The sequence below is a fragment of the Phyllostomus hastatus genome, unplaced genomic scaffold (assembly GCF_019186645.2).
Source record: "Phyllostomus hastatus isolate PE091 unplaced genomic scaffold, TTU_PhHast_1.1 phas_contig_86, whole genome shotgun sequence".
Lineage (NCBI taxonomy): Eukaryota > Metazoa > Chordata > Mammalia > Chiroptera > Phyllostomidae > Phyllostomus > Phyllostomus hastatus.
In genome coordinates, this window is record NW_025333977.1 from 38520572 (window position 1) to 38534267 (window position 13696).

Consider the following 13696-nt stretch of genomic DNA (forward strand, 5'->3'; position numbering starts at 1 on the left):
TTTAGTCTGTTTTCAAGTAACATTTTTGACAGTAGTTGAGAGCATGGAAGTGCCGGGCTATAAGTGAGTAGTGGCTTTAGTTCTGGTCCAGAGTGGGAACTTCAAGGGTCAAATATATGATTCTTCTCTTATACGCCTGATACAAAACAAAACACCTTTCAGAATCATAACTAATATGAAATCACTGAGCAAAAATTTGACTGAAATATAGTCTGTGGGAACAGGAAGAGAGGAAAAACTGGCTGCAAAACCCAGCGTCTATTAGATATAATGCAAAATTAAATTAGCAGTGTCTGTGTAAGAAAAAAAAATAAAAGATTCGCTAAGTCTAAAGATGTAAGCAGCAGGAAGCCAGACTCTTAGAATTCAGACCAGAGGAAGAAACTATAAAGAGAAAAGGTTTGGGCCTTAGTTTAAAGAACAGACTCCTTGGCCAATAGGGACTCTTGGTTATGATAAATGACTCCAAGCGCACCTTCTGCCTTCAGCTACCGTGGTGCTGGGAGTTGTAAAGATGATCCAGCACTCTATCAAGGGTCGGGACCTCCACGTGCCACTATCATTTAAACATTTTTCTTTTCCATCTTAAAACAACAAATATTTACTAAACTACCCATTAAGTCTTCCCCCTATTGTTTCTAGTTTCTCCATCCCATTAAGGCCACATTTCTTGAATAATTTCCTGCCTCCAGTTCTTTACCACATATTTAGTTCTACCTATTTCAACGTTACTTTCACCTTCATCTTTCCAACTCCACCCAAACAGTCCTTTTCAATAATCTCCTTGACACTAAACCCAGTGAACACTTTTCAGTCTTCATTTTCCTAGATATCTCTGATGAATCACTTTGGTTGACCACATTCTTCTCACTGAAAACCCCCCTGGTTTTTTCTTATTTTGCTAGTCATTCTTTTTGAGTTTCTTTTGTAATTGCCTCCACTCCTGACCTTTAAAAGATGAACTTTCTCAGGATTTGGTTCCAGATTCTCTTTCCATATCATGTTTCCATTCTTTTTAGGTAACACATGACTTTAATCACCACCTACATGCCAGTGACTCCCAAATGATTCCCTATGTCCTCACCCTTCTTCTGAATATATACGGTATTTCTTTTTTTTTTAATTTTATTGATTCTAGAGAGAGAGGAAGGGAAAGAGAAAGAGAGGGAAAGAAACATCAATGTGAGAGAGAAACATCAATTGGCTGCCTTTTGCACGTGCCCCAACTGGGGTCCAAACCTCCACCCAGGCCTGTGCCTTGACCAGGAGTCAAAATGGTGACTTTTTGGTTCATGAGATGATGCTCAACCAACTGAGCCACACTGGCCAGAGCTATACACATATTTCTTACTAGCTTCTCAACCATGTCCAAAATTGAGCTACTCATTTTTCCTTTAATGTTTCACTTCATTTCCAATATTTACTACCTGAGGAAGCAACATGACCATTTACCCAGATATTCATTCAAGAAACCCCCTTTTCTCCCTAATTCCTATTGTTTCCAGCCAATTGCAAGGTTCTTTCAATTATCCTCAAATATTTTTCTAGTCTTTCCACTTCTGTCTTGCCACCTCCCTAGATTAAGAAGCTATCACTGGCACTATTGAAATATCTGTATTCCCAAATCTCTTCTCATCCACTCTTGTTTACCTTAGATCCATTTTCCATGAAGCTTTTAGAGTAATCTTTTGGAAATGCACATACCAGTCTGTAGTACTCCTATTTAAAACCCTTCAACTCTTTTCTGTTGCACTTGAGATAAAGGCTGAAAGTCAGAATATGGTCTATAAGGTTCTGAATTATCTGCTTGTGGCTACATCTGCCATTTTGTCCAGACCCATGTTTCTATGACCATAGTTCAGCCACACTGACCCCTTCTTTCAGTTCTTCAAATGCATCAAGCTACTTTCTGCCCTAAGGACTTTGCACCTACAGGGAGGCACACTCCCCTCTACACATGCGCACACACGTGCATGCACAAACAATCCATCTGAAGCCTCAGTTAAAATTATCACTCCCTAAGGAAAATCTCCTCTGATTTTTCCAAACTAGGTGGGTCTGCTTGTCATAGTCTCTTGCTGCCTTGTGAATTTCCTGAAGAGCTCATGTCCCAAATCTAAAGTCAATTGCTTATGTATGTTTTTGTACATTGTCCATCTCCATTGCACTGTTTAATTCAATATGCAATGGTTTTCGGTGACCTTGTTCACAACTATATTTCCAGCAACCAGAAGAGGTCCTGGATCATAAAAGCCCCTTGCAAAATCTCTAATAATTAAACAAATAAAAAACTAAGTAGGATAGAATTGTAGTTCTATTTGTGCTTGGGTTCCTACCATGACTGCGACCAATTCAAATTCCATCTGCTAGAGGGAAGAAGGTTCCTCGTCTAGACTCAGAAGAGGGCTTCTCAAGAAAAGTAGGAGGACAAGTGCCTCTAAAACTAGGCAGGGCTGATTTCTAATTCAGAGTTTTGATACCCAGAGAAAAAAGAACAACAAAAAGCAAAGCCTGGCATAATTTTTTTCTCCGAAGTGGAGGAATTAACTGACTTTGAGCAAGCGAGGTGAAGAGGAAACCAAGCATGACTTTAAGGCATGATAAAAGGCAAATTAACTCATAATATGTGAGCACCTGTTTGTGTGTGCATATAGGCCAGGCAATACACTGTAATGATGCTTCCTGTGCTTGAGAAAGAATGTCAGTGTCTGCGAGGAAGGACAGTATTGAGGCCAAACATCAGAAAAGGAAACTGGCAGGCAGCCTGACAATTCACTTAGGGTCTGAATCAAAGGTCTTCCCAGAAGCGCTCAGGGGCAAAAACCATTTTTCTATGACAATCCCTGTAACTTCCATGCCTTTTCTTCTTGTATGTGCTTTTTGGATTTGGATTGTGGATTAATCTAAAAGTTTTCTCTCTTAGAATTATTTAATAGAATAATACGTATATGTTTGGCCAATTTTCTGACTTTACTTTCACTAGGAGCTAATCTCTGGAGTCCTTATGCTCTTCTCTGACTGTGAATTCAGCTTTTCCCTTTCTCTTACTTGACAGCTGGTTTAGACTGTGCCTCACTTATGCAGTGAAGATAGAATACTTTAAAGAGGTTACTTCTTTGTTCACACAGTTCCCTTTGCCTAAAAGTTTCTTATTCTTCATATAGTCTTCCTGGAAAACTTATTTTTAAAAAAGTCAGAAGTTTGAGATTCTATCTTCAAAATAAGAATTCCTTTATCTTCTTAGGGCAGACTTCACTGCTTCTCCTTCTGTGTATTTATGGCATAATATAACCAGGGTTATTTCACTTGTTGCATTATACTTGTTACTAATTAAGTCAGTGTCTGGATCTTCCACTAAATTTGAGTTCCTTGAGGACATAAATAGCAATTCCTCATTTTTTTGCTGTAATATATATGTTCCAGCTTGTGGTAAGAATTGATGAGAAAGTAAATGTAAGAAGTTTAGCTTAGCATCTGCCACACAGTTTGTACTTATAAATGTTGATTAAAGTGAATAATTTTCCCACCATTGACTATCCTGATTTTTAAAAATTTCTATTTTTTAAATTAGAAAATTAACCTAAAAAACATTATTCATCATGATAACACACTTAAAGAAACCTTCAAATACATTGTTATTCAGCCAGGTTAAACATTCTTTGGTCACCTACTTTAGATAAAAAAATTAACAACTTCTGCCTTTTCCATATGACATTTGGATTTCCAAGCTCTAAGTTTCAGTCTCTAATGTGTAAGATGTCAAGGTTAATTATATCTGAGATCCTTTCCCCTTGAACATCCCGTGGTGATATTCTGCTAAACACTTTCTTATAACCCACTGTTCACTTATTGTAGCATGTATGCTCATCTTTTAAAACAAATCATTCAAGCTCTGAGTGATGTGGCTCAGTTGGTTGGACATCCACCAGCAAAGCAAAAGGTCATGGGTTTGATTCCTGGTCAGGGCACATGCGAGACGCAACCGATCTCTTTCTCTCTTGCATCGAGGTTTCTCTCCCTCTCTTCCTACCTCTCATCCCTTTTCTCTAAAAATAAATAAAAGTTTAAAACTATATAACAAGATAATTCAAGATTCTTGTCATACGTTTTCACACCCAACGTAGTATCTAGCCCAATCATAGATCCATAATAACCTCACGAAAAATTAATTGATTTGAATTATGAAAAAGTCACTGCTTTATTTAACTTGGAATGGTTATCCTTTTTCCTCAGTAGACCTGTTTTGTTTTACATGCATGCATTCTAGTTTATTACTTCCTTTTCTTTCATTTATAGGAGTGACTTGCTGCTTACCCACAATATGTCATTACGTCACCTTCTTCCTCCTTGAAGAGGAAGGTGCTTCCTCTTCTTTAGGTGGATGCCAGTAAGTCATTTTTGGGTGGTAAAACCTTATTTAAGAGTCTATGTAAACCTAGTCAAACCAAGAGGGGGACTTGTATCATTCTACATAGCCTGATAGCCTGAAGACTTAAGAGAAAATGATAAAGTTGTTCAAACCTTCTTGGCTTTTCACAATCCATTTTGCTTAGTTCTAGTTGATTCACAATTCGACCTTGCCTTCCACAAAGTTCCCTTCATTCTTCACCATGATATTTTTCAAGATATTACTATGAGAAACCTTCTATGTTATTAATATATTAAGTAATTGATTAAGTTAGATATTGATAAATTCAGTTTTATTAACTAAATTCTTGGTAATATAAATACTTCTATAGGGTATCAGTCCAAAGGGCAGTGCTTTAGGGAGAAAATGCCATTATCATAGCAAGTTTTTCCCCCCTCTGACAGAAACCATTAGGCAGAGTCAATATTTATGAAGCTTTTATCCTGATTTGTGTAATTTGTAACTCCTGCCTGGGTATGAAATTTTACCGCAGTTGTTCACGAGTCCATTAACTATTACAACAGGATGAACTCAGATTTATTGTCATTACTGGGAGCTTTGCTAACAGGTGAGGTTGAGAGGAAAAGAGTCCTGGAACGTGGAGGATATACGAACAATCAATTTTGTTGGCTGCTGGGATTCAGCTTGATACATAACTTTGGCGTGAGACACCTCCATCAAGACACCCGTGACATATTTTGAACGGACATTCTCTCTCTGAAGGGAGAATTTAAGACAAGAATTTGTACAGTATTATCTAGAAACACATTCCCATTTCCTTTTGGAATATTCTCAGTGAATATTCACTGTTACTTCATAGTTAATACCTATTTATCCCCAACCATGTGACCATCAGTGAGCTAAGTGGTATAAGGGATAAGATCATCTAAGAAGCTGTGTTCCATTCCAAAAAGACCCTTCGGTAGGATTCAGAATGCTTAAATTCAATCTGTGATACACTGCTCGAGAACATCACAATGACTGGTGAGTCCTGATTTCTTTACCATCTTCTTCCTCAGCCAGGGTTCTTCCTGGTATTTCAGGCTAATGGTACAATAAGCAGTTGGCCATGGAGGATAATGCACATGATCTTGAATCACACTCACACCACTTAGAGTTACAGTTTTCTGTGTACCCAGACGTAGAATAGAATGGGGCACACTTGTGTGGATGGAACTTGATAGCAGATCCTTTACTGGGAAAAGATGTATTTTAGAGGAGAAACTTGGATGATGTTTTAAAAAGGAATCTAGTAGAACTCCTTAAAACAGCTCTCATGCAATGAAAGACAGGGATTTGAAAACTAAATATGCTAACTTCCTTCACCTTGACTGGGACATCTCTGAAGTGTGTTCTTCATTGTCACTGCAAGTTCCCTAGTGGATTATGCTCCAGTTGCCCACAGTGGTAACTTGCTTGATTATAGACTCTATTGGCTAGCTTCCTCTCTCAGGCTCACTTTACTCTCCCCATCAATCTGTTCCAGTATTTCCTCCCAAATAAACTACTTACACTTGAATCCTTGTCTCCTTGTCTCAAGGGGTGCCTCTGCAAAAAGCAAATTAAGACACCTCTAATACAATGTGAATATAATTCTCACATCTTGTTTATAACCTTAAAGCACCATTGTAAAGAAACTCACCAAACATAGGTATGTTTATATCATTTTACACTTTCCCTCAGGTATACTATAAGATAAAGACTACATTGCTTTAATAACTAAAAAGGACAAGTGACCTTCACTGATAATACTGAGCTTCCTCACTGATTTCATCTATAACTTAGGCATAATGATGATTGAACCATGGTATATCTCACAATTTGCAAATAATCTATTTGTCATCTAATTTATTAGTTGACATCTATTCTTGTTTTACACAAAAGATTCCATGTTAGTTTCACAAATTGCCTAAAGCACCACAGGAATATTGATAATAGTACAGAAGACCTATTTGAGGGTCCTTAAGCTGCTTGAGCACTAATCAGCCTCCTCTGCTAAGGAGGGGACATTTTCATGCTTGAAGTTGCTGGAGATTTCTCATTAATTAATTCCCTGAAGAAACTTTGGGTCACCTCTGGCAGACCTTTCTTTCCCAGCACATGAAAGATGGGCAACTGACAGGAATGAAAGTGCAACCCACCTAATTAAAGGAAAGAGAGAGTCATAGAAATTATGAGAAGAAAGAGAATTAGAATTCTTCACTTTCCAGTTTAATTAGCTAATGAATGCCTGGACAGGAACTGAGTCACTTTATTGATACAGCATTCTGTTCCTACCACACCATGTGAATACGTAAACATAGATTCTTGGACCCCAAGCTTACATTGAATCCTTAGCTTGACACTGAAGTCTGTCCAAGACCTAGTCTCAACCTATCCCTACTGTCTTCTTGCTGACCATGCTTCCATATGCCCTCCATATTTTCATACTGTGTGTTTTATCCTGAGTCCTTCAGAAAAAAACAAAACAAACACAAAGAAAGAAAAAACAAAACAAAAACAAACAACTAAACCTGAGGCAAAATTACATTCTAGTATTTTATTGAAGGGTGCTAAAGGATGGCAGAAGATGCCACCTCAAAATATGTTGCTTTGACATAAGGATTATGTACTAAAGACACTTGAAGAACAGCAGGAGCAATAAGGGCTCTCTGACTTCCCCCTTTTCTTCCTGAAAGCAAGAGATCAAATCCCCAAATGGAAGATGTCTTCCCTATACCAGGAGGAAAAATAACAGTTTTATCACTGAGAAAAATATATAAATAAACCTTTCTACACTCACAATTATCTTTCTAGACACTTCTCTATCCAATTAACTATCCTGGCCCAAACTCTTCTGCCTTGTCATATTTTCACAATCTATTATTCTTTGTTTAATTCAGTATATACAAACCTTTAAATCTAACTGCTATTTGGGGTTTTATTTAATTATAAGGTTACCTACTAGACTATCTAGACTACCTTTCAAAGGATGTTTATTTAGCAAATAGCCTTGGAAGACAAAGTATCTCCCTTCATAGCATATGGTAGTTTTCTTTATAGTACAGTATAAGATATCTCCCATCAAGGCAAAGGTCAAGATTAGGGGTCCCTAAGTGCCAGGTTCTTCTCCTGTAATGTACCTCACTGAGAGTGAAAGAATCACCTGGACCTCCATGCATTACCCCGTGTGATATAGGAATTGTGGAACTGGTGCAAGTGTTGATGCTGTGTCTATGGTTGTTTCTGTAACAAAGTGCTTTAGCTTTTAACTCAGGAATCTTGTGTGTTTCTGCCAGTGTCCATGAAACTGTGACAGGTTAACTTATTAGTTTGCAAGAGTGGACTAAAATCTCAGACCTTTCATGGTTCTTGATATCTGATAGAACATCACTGATTGGAGTTTTAATCTGCTTAAGCTTACATTAGTCTCCCAACATCTACCAAGATCCAGCTGATTTTTACAGAGTTCATGCAGATGAATTTATTAGGAGGATGCTGATGACTAACTTTGCTACAACTCTTAAATCTTTGAAGATATGTCAAATCTCTTCAACTCTTTTGCAGTGTGGCATTGTTTCTTATTTGTTATTTTGGGGATGGGGAAGGGAAGTTACAGGGTCTTCCAACTGGAGCCCCTAGCTGGCTCTTATTCAAAGGTCAGATAATATAAGAGTTGTGCCAATTGCTGAGTATATCCATTCTGGTTACACATTTGATGACTGTGGAAATAAACACAGTGTTATAGTCATGTGGGCCCAATGAGAGACAGATTTTGATCAAAACTCCATTAACACTTGTCCTATAAGATCCCTTTATCATCAGGGGTCTAAGATGACAATGCAGGTGTGGTTATCAGTTACTTCAGATCTTGTGTCTAACAGTCTTTTAAAAATCACCAGGATTAATTATCTTGTTGTTGGAGAGGTTTGCCAGCAGAGCCCCCTAGTTTGCCATGGATGAGAATAAGTCTACCAAGACATGATCTGCTTGGGGAGGAAAAGTGGCCAATCTCTCAAAGAAGAAGGACCAGGAGCCTTTTCCTCAGTGGGCTTTTATTGGGTTCAATTTGCACAGGAATACAGGTAAAGCTCATCAATCATTGTCAGGCAGTAAAGATCAAACAATAGATAATATATAAAGAACTCTGAGGGCTTATTCTGAGTCATAGTCAGTTAGCTAAAGGGCTACAAAACCTTGGGAAACCAATTCATTTCCTGCTCAGACCCTTATCAGAAAATTGAGAGCATTCTTAGCAAAGCAGGTTTCACAGGATTTTATGTATTCTTTCTTAGGCCTGATCGCCCCAGGGAACCCGCCCTTTCCAGCACAGGGCTGCACCACCCTCTGTCATTGCTTCAGGCTTAAGTCAGGCAGGGGAAGTAAGGCAGCCAAGAGCTTAGGAGACTTCTTGCAGACAGAATGAGGACTCAGGCTATGGCAAAGCTGAAGGGTGAGGGTCCATCACCCCCTTTTTCTATAGTCGCCCAAGTCCTTCCCTGGGGGGCCCTTTGTGACCAAGCCTGTCTTAGGTCATCCTTCCCTTGAGGAGTCTTCCCTGTCACTGGCTAACTGATCAAACTTGGGGCCAAGCAGGATGAAGAAAAGGGGCATGACCCCTGCCAGGGAGATAAGCTTTGTCTTCTAAGTGGCTTATGGTCCCAAGGTCTCTCACTCAGCCTTAGCCATGGGGGGGTTACAGCTTCTGAAACCAGGCAAGGTGGTTCCCAACATCTTGACATATGGCTGCAAGTCCCTATGGGGAAGGTTGAAGGAAATTTATATACCTGTAGTGATCCAGTCTCCTTTTCAATCAACAGCACTTAGCTCTGTGAATAGACTTAGATATGGAAACTGAAAAAGGACCGTGATTTTCAATGTGGCCTTTGATGTCAGGCATATTCTCATTCTCTCTCTTTCTCTATCTTCTCTCTTTCTACTTTCTCTCCCTCTGCACGTATATTACAACTGTCCATCTTTGTTATTCCTAGGAAAACCATGGCAATCTGATCATTAAGTTCACCTAATTGCCACTCCAGATTTTCTGAACATCAACTTTGCACTTTTTTTTTCATATACATTTGATAGCCAACTCTGTAGCAGCATTCTCACTGATGAAGGCAGCCACTACTCAACTTCTCAATGATGCCAGTGCCTTCATTCAGCAATAATGCTGAATGCCTTCCTCACCTGTGCATTCAACACCACCTTAAGAAAGGTAGTATCCTTTGCGTTTCAGGTTGCTATTTCTCATGTGTTGTATAATAAATTCATTCTAACATTTTCTGTTCCCTGAGCCCTTTGAAAAGTTCCTCAGTAACAGAGGGTGTTCTGGTATCGCCACTTCATTTACCATAGTGTAGGTCATCACCAATTCCAGGCTTCAAGAGATCAGCAAATTCTTAAGTTTGTCCTTCCCTACTCAGGTTTGTACTAAATCTGATTCTGTGTATTACCCTGGAGGCAATGAGGAATGGTAGGCATGGCTCCTGAGAACAGCAAAGGTCATATTACAAGTCATTGGCTTTGAGGAAAGTTCTCACATGGGACTTTAGGTTAGGCTGTTTTCCTCTGGCAACAGAGGGGCTCAGCTACTTGGTGCCTTCAATCTACATCACTCAATAATTAGTGTTGAAGGAAACAGTCTTTTATTAAAAGGGTTCCAACCTTGGGGGTGCTGAAAGCACTCCTGCACAGAGCCCTCCTTTTCCACAAGACCCCGAACTTCCATTGATCCCTAAAAGGCTACACGCCAAAACCATGCCCAGAAGTTCCCCTTATTCTTATCTGTCCACCAATATGGTGATGAAAACAGATCTCCATTCTCTCTGGGATGTGCACTTGAGGGTTTCAGAGTCACCATCCTCTCTTGGGATTTGGGGTGCAGCTCTCTCCTTCAGAATTTGGGGTGTGCTGTTGTCAGCCTCTGTGTAGCAGCTCAGGAAACCATGTGCCATGTTACCCTGTCCCAGCGTGGGACCCTGCTTCCAGGAGTGGTATCCCATCCTTGGTGGGATCTAAGCATCTGGAGGGCCCTGCATCTCCTGGTCCCACGAGTGGTCCCACCCATATACGGAGCAGGGCCAGAAGCCCAGAATATTCAAATGTCAAAAACCCAAAAGGAGAGACAGTGTGCACCATGCTCTAAAGTCCCATACCCAAAGTCCCCATACCAAGAGAGTGACTTCTCTGTTCATCCTTCAGAGAGACAGAAGTCTGTGGCTCAGCATTCCTGGTCACAGTTCAGCTCCAAGCATCCCTCATGTGTCTGTGCTTGTCCTGGCAGGTCCCCACAGCTCTGTTGGCTCTGCTGTCATCTTCTCTAGGCAGACAGACCTCATGACTGACTTCTTTGCAGACCTCCTCTGACCTTGCGGCTCCCCCATACCCTGACATTTGGCCTGCCCTAATATAAATGCTCAACTCAGAGCTTCCTATGTGACCTCATATCCGGCCCTTCCTATGGTGCTTTAGTGTCTGCCACTTTTGTCAGCTCCCCAGTGACTTCTACCCTATTTTGGCTGTCATTTTTAGTCAGGGCAAGAGTTCCCAGTGACACACAGGCATCTAGGGAGGGCTTCTGCACCCCCCCTCCCCGCCCTGGTTATGTCACAAGTCTGCCGCACATTCTCACAGTCACATACACAATTCGCCCTGGGCAGCAGGCTTCTTCCCTTCAGGAAGGGTGCGGCTGTTAATTTTGCTTCTATTATGCAATGTTCTTAAAATGCTGTGCCTCAGTCCTGCCAGGATTGTTGGGGTGTTCCCCTATGGTCAGGGGACCCATGCTATGCACCCCATTACAATGAGAAATCAGGGAATTTAGAAGGTTTAAACTCCCAAATATCCTTATGCCAGACCCCAGGGACACATTCCTTTCCTTTGTTTTAGGAGACCCATCAAGTCTGCACTTTTTTTTTTTTTTTGGTAGCTCTTGCAACTTTGTAATTACAAATGCTTCTGTACTGAGCAGGTGTAACAGCCGCTTGACCTCCAAATTCCCTTCCTTCCATCTACATTTCATTCCACTTAACCAAAGGTGAAAGAAAGCTTTAATAATTATTATTCCATTACAAGCCAGGAATTTTTGCCACTCCATTTAATAATATAGCAGTGGAATGAGTTCTTTGGCTTCCAAAAAAAAATGAGTGATCTAATACCAAAATCTTATCCTGAGGATTGGCTTTTGAGGGTCAATCTTTGTATCAGTTATCTTTGCCTGGGGCCATTACAAAACAGAACTTGTGGCAAAATTTACTACAGTTAACACTTTTTAGGAGGTGTAAGAGCAGCAGGAATAAAGAGGAAAGGGAAATGAGACAGAGAGAAAACAAATGCAAGGTGGTGTTTTCTCGACGGGCCGCATTTTTACAGGAAGTTAAGGGTAGTAGGTTAATATATTTAACATTAACTATCAAGCAGTTAAGTAGTCGTAACATTTCACTAACAGTAGTAATGTGTGAGTTGCAGTTTATCCAGTTGTTGAAAAGACTGTTTTTCCCCATTGAATTACCTTGGCATCTTTCAATATGTATACGTAAGTTTCAACTAAATGCACATATGTTATTTTTGGATGACACATAAACATTTGGATTTTCTATTCCATTCCACTGAATTATTTCCTTATGCCAATTGTAAACTGTTTGATAACTGTAATTTCATAAGAACATTTAAAAACAGGTAGTGTAAGACCACCAAATTTGTTTGTTTTCAAATTGACCATTCTAATCATTTGCATTTCTATATTAGAATCAATTTCTACTTAAAAAACCCTATTAGCATTGTAGATGAAATTGCATTGCATCTACAGTTCAATGTTGAGAGAACTGGCCTCTTAAAAATATTAATTCTTCCAATCCATGATTACAGAATAATTCTTCACTTTAGATCATCTTCAATTCTATGAGCAACATTTTGCAGTATTCAGACTAGAAATCCTGCATATATTTGTTAAACTTATTCCCAAGAATTTTATATGTTTTGGTGCTTCAGTACATAGATTTTTAAAAATTTTATTCTCTAATTGTTGCTAGTATATAGAAATACAGTTGATTTTTGATTATTGACCTTGTACTCTGTGCTTTTGCTAAATTTATTATTTCTAATAGTTGATTTGAAGAAAACCCAAGAAAACTTGGGTTTTCTATTTAGACAATCATATCTAGTCTAAATATAGTTAACTTCTTTTCCAGTCAAAGTGAACTTTATTTTCTTCCCTTCTGTTGTGCTGGGGAATGTCACATGGTAAAATGCTGAATCAAATTAGGGAGAGTGTCTACCTTTCACTGTTCCCAGTCTTAGGAGGAAACAGTGCAATATTTCACCAAGCTGTGTGTTTTTCATAGATATCTTTTATTATATTGGGGAAGATTCCTTCTATTTCTGGTATTCTGAGAGGTTTTTTTAAAATTATGAATTGGTGTTCCATTTTGTCAAATATCTATTGAGATGATCAAGAGATTGAATTGAATTACATTGACTGATTTTCAAATACTAAATCAATTTTGCATTCCTGGGAGTAACTGAATTGGTGTTATGTGTTATTCTGTTTCTATATTTCTAGATCTGGTTTACTAATATTTCATTGAGGATTTTTGTATCTATCTTCATAAGGGATATTGGTCTTATATTGCTCTTTTTTTATAACATCTCTGTCAGGTTTTACTATGCGGGACACATAAAATGAGATGGGCATGTTCCCTCCTCCCAACATTACCTTATAGCAATTTAATTTCATTTATCCATCCATTACTTTGTGCTCTTATTGTCATGAATTTTACTTCTACATACTTTATAAACACTTCCTTTTAATGATTTTTTTCCTTAGAAACATCTTTATTACAAGTGTCCTTTGACACTTCTCTCTCTATATATATTGCCGAATTTGTATAACTTCCAAAACTCTCTTTAGGAATGTTAAAAAAGAAAAGAAAAGGAAAAGGAAAAAAGAAAAGATTAAAAACACCTAGACTTTTGATAACTTATCCTCATATTTAGATTTTTTCCTTTCCTTTAAATCTGAAATTCCATGTTACGCTTTCTTTCAGCCTCTTGAACTTCTTTTTGTATTTATTGTAGTAGTGTAGGTATGGTGGTTACAAATTTTATGAGATTTCATTTATCTGAAAATATTTTTATTTTATTTTTAAGGACATGTTGTTACATATTAAATGCTAAAAATAAAAGGCATTTCTTCTTGTTATTACTTTAAGTTTGTGATTTTATTATTTTCTGACCTGTGTTCTGATGTCAGTCATGTTACTTTTGCAATGGTGTTCACAGCATGATTCCAAAATAATGTTTTTGTTT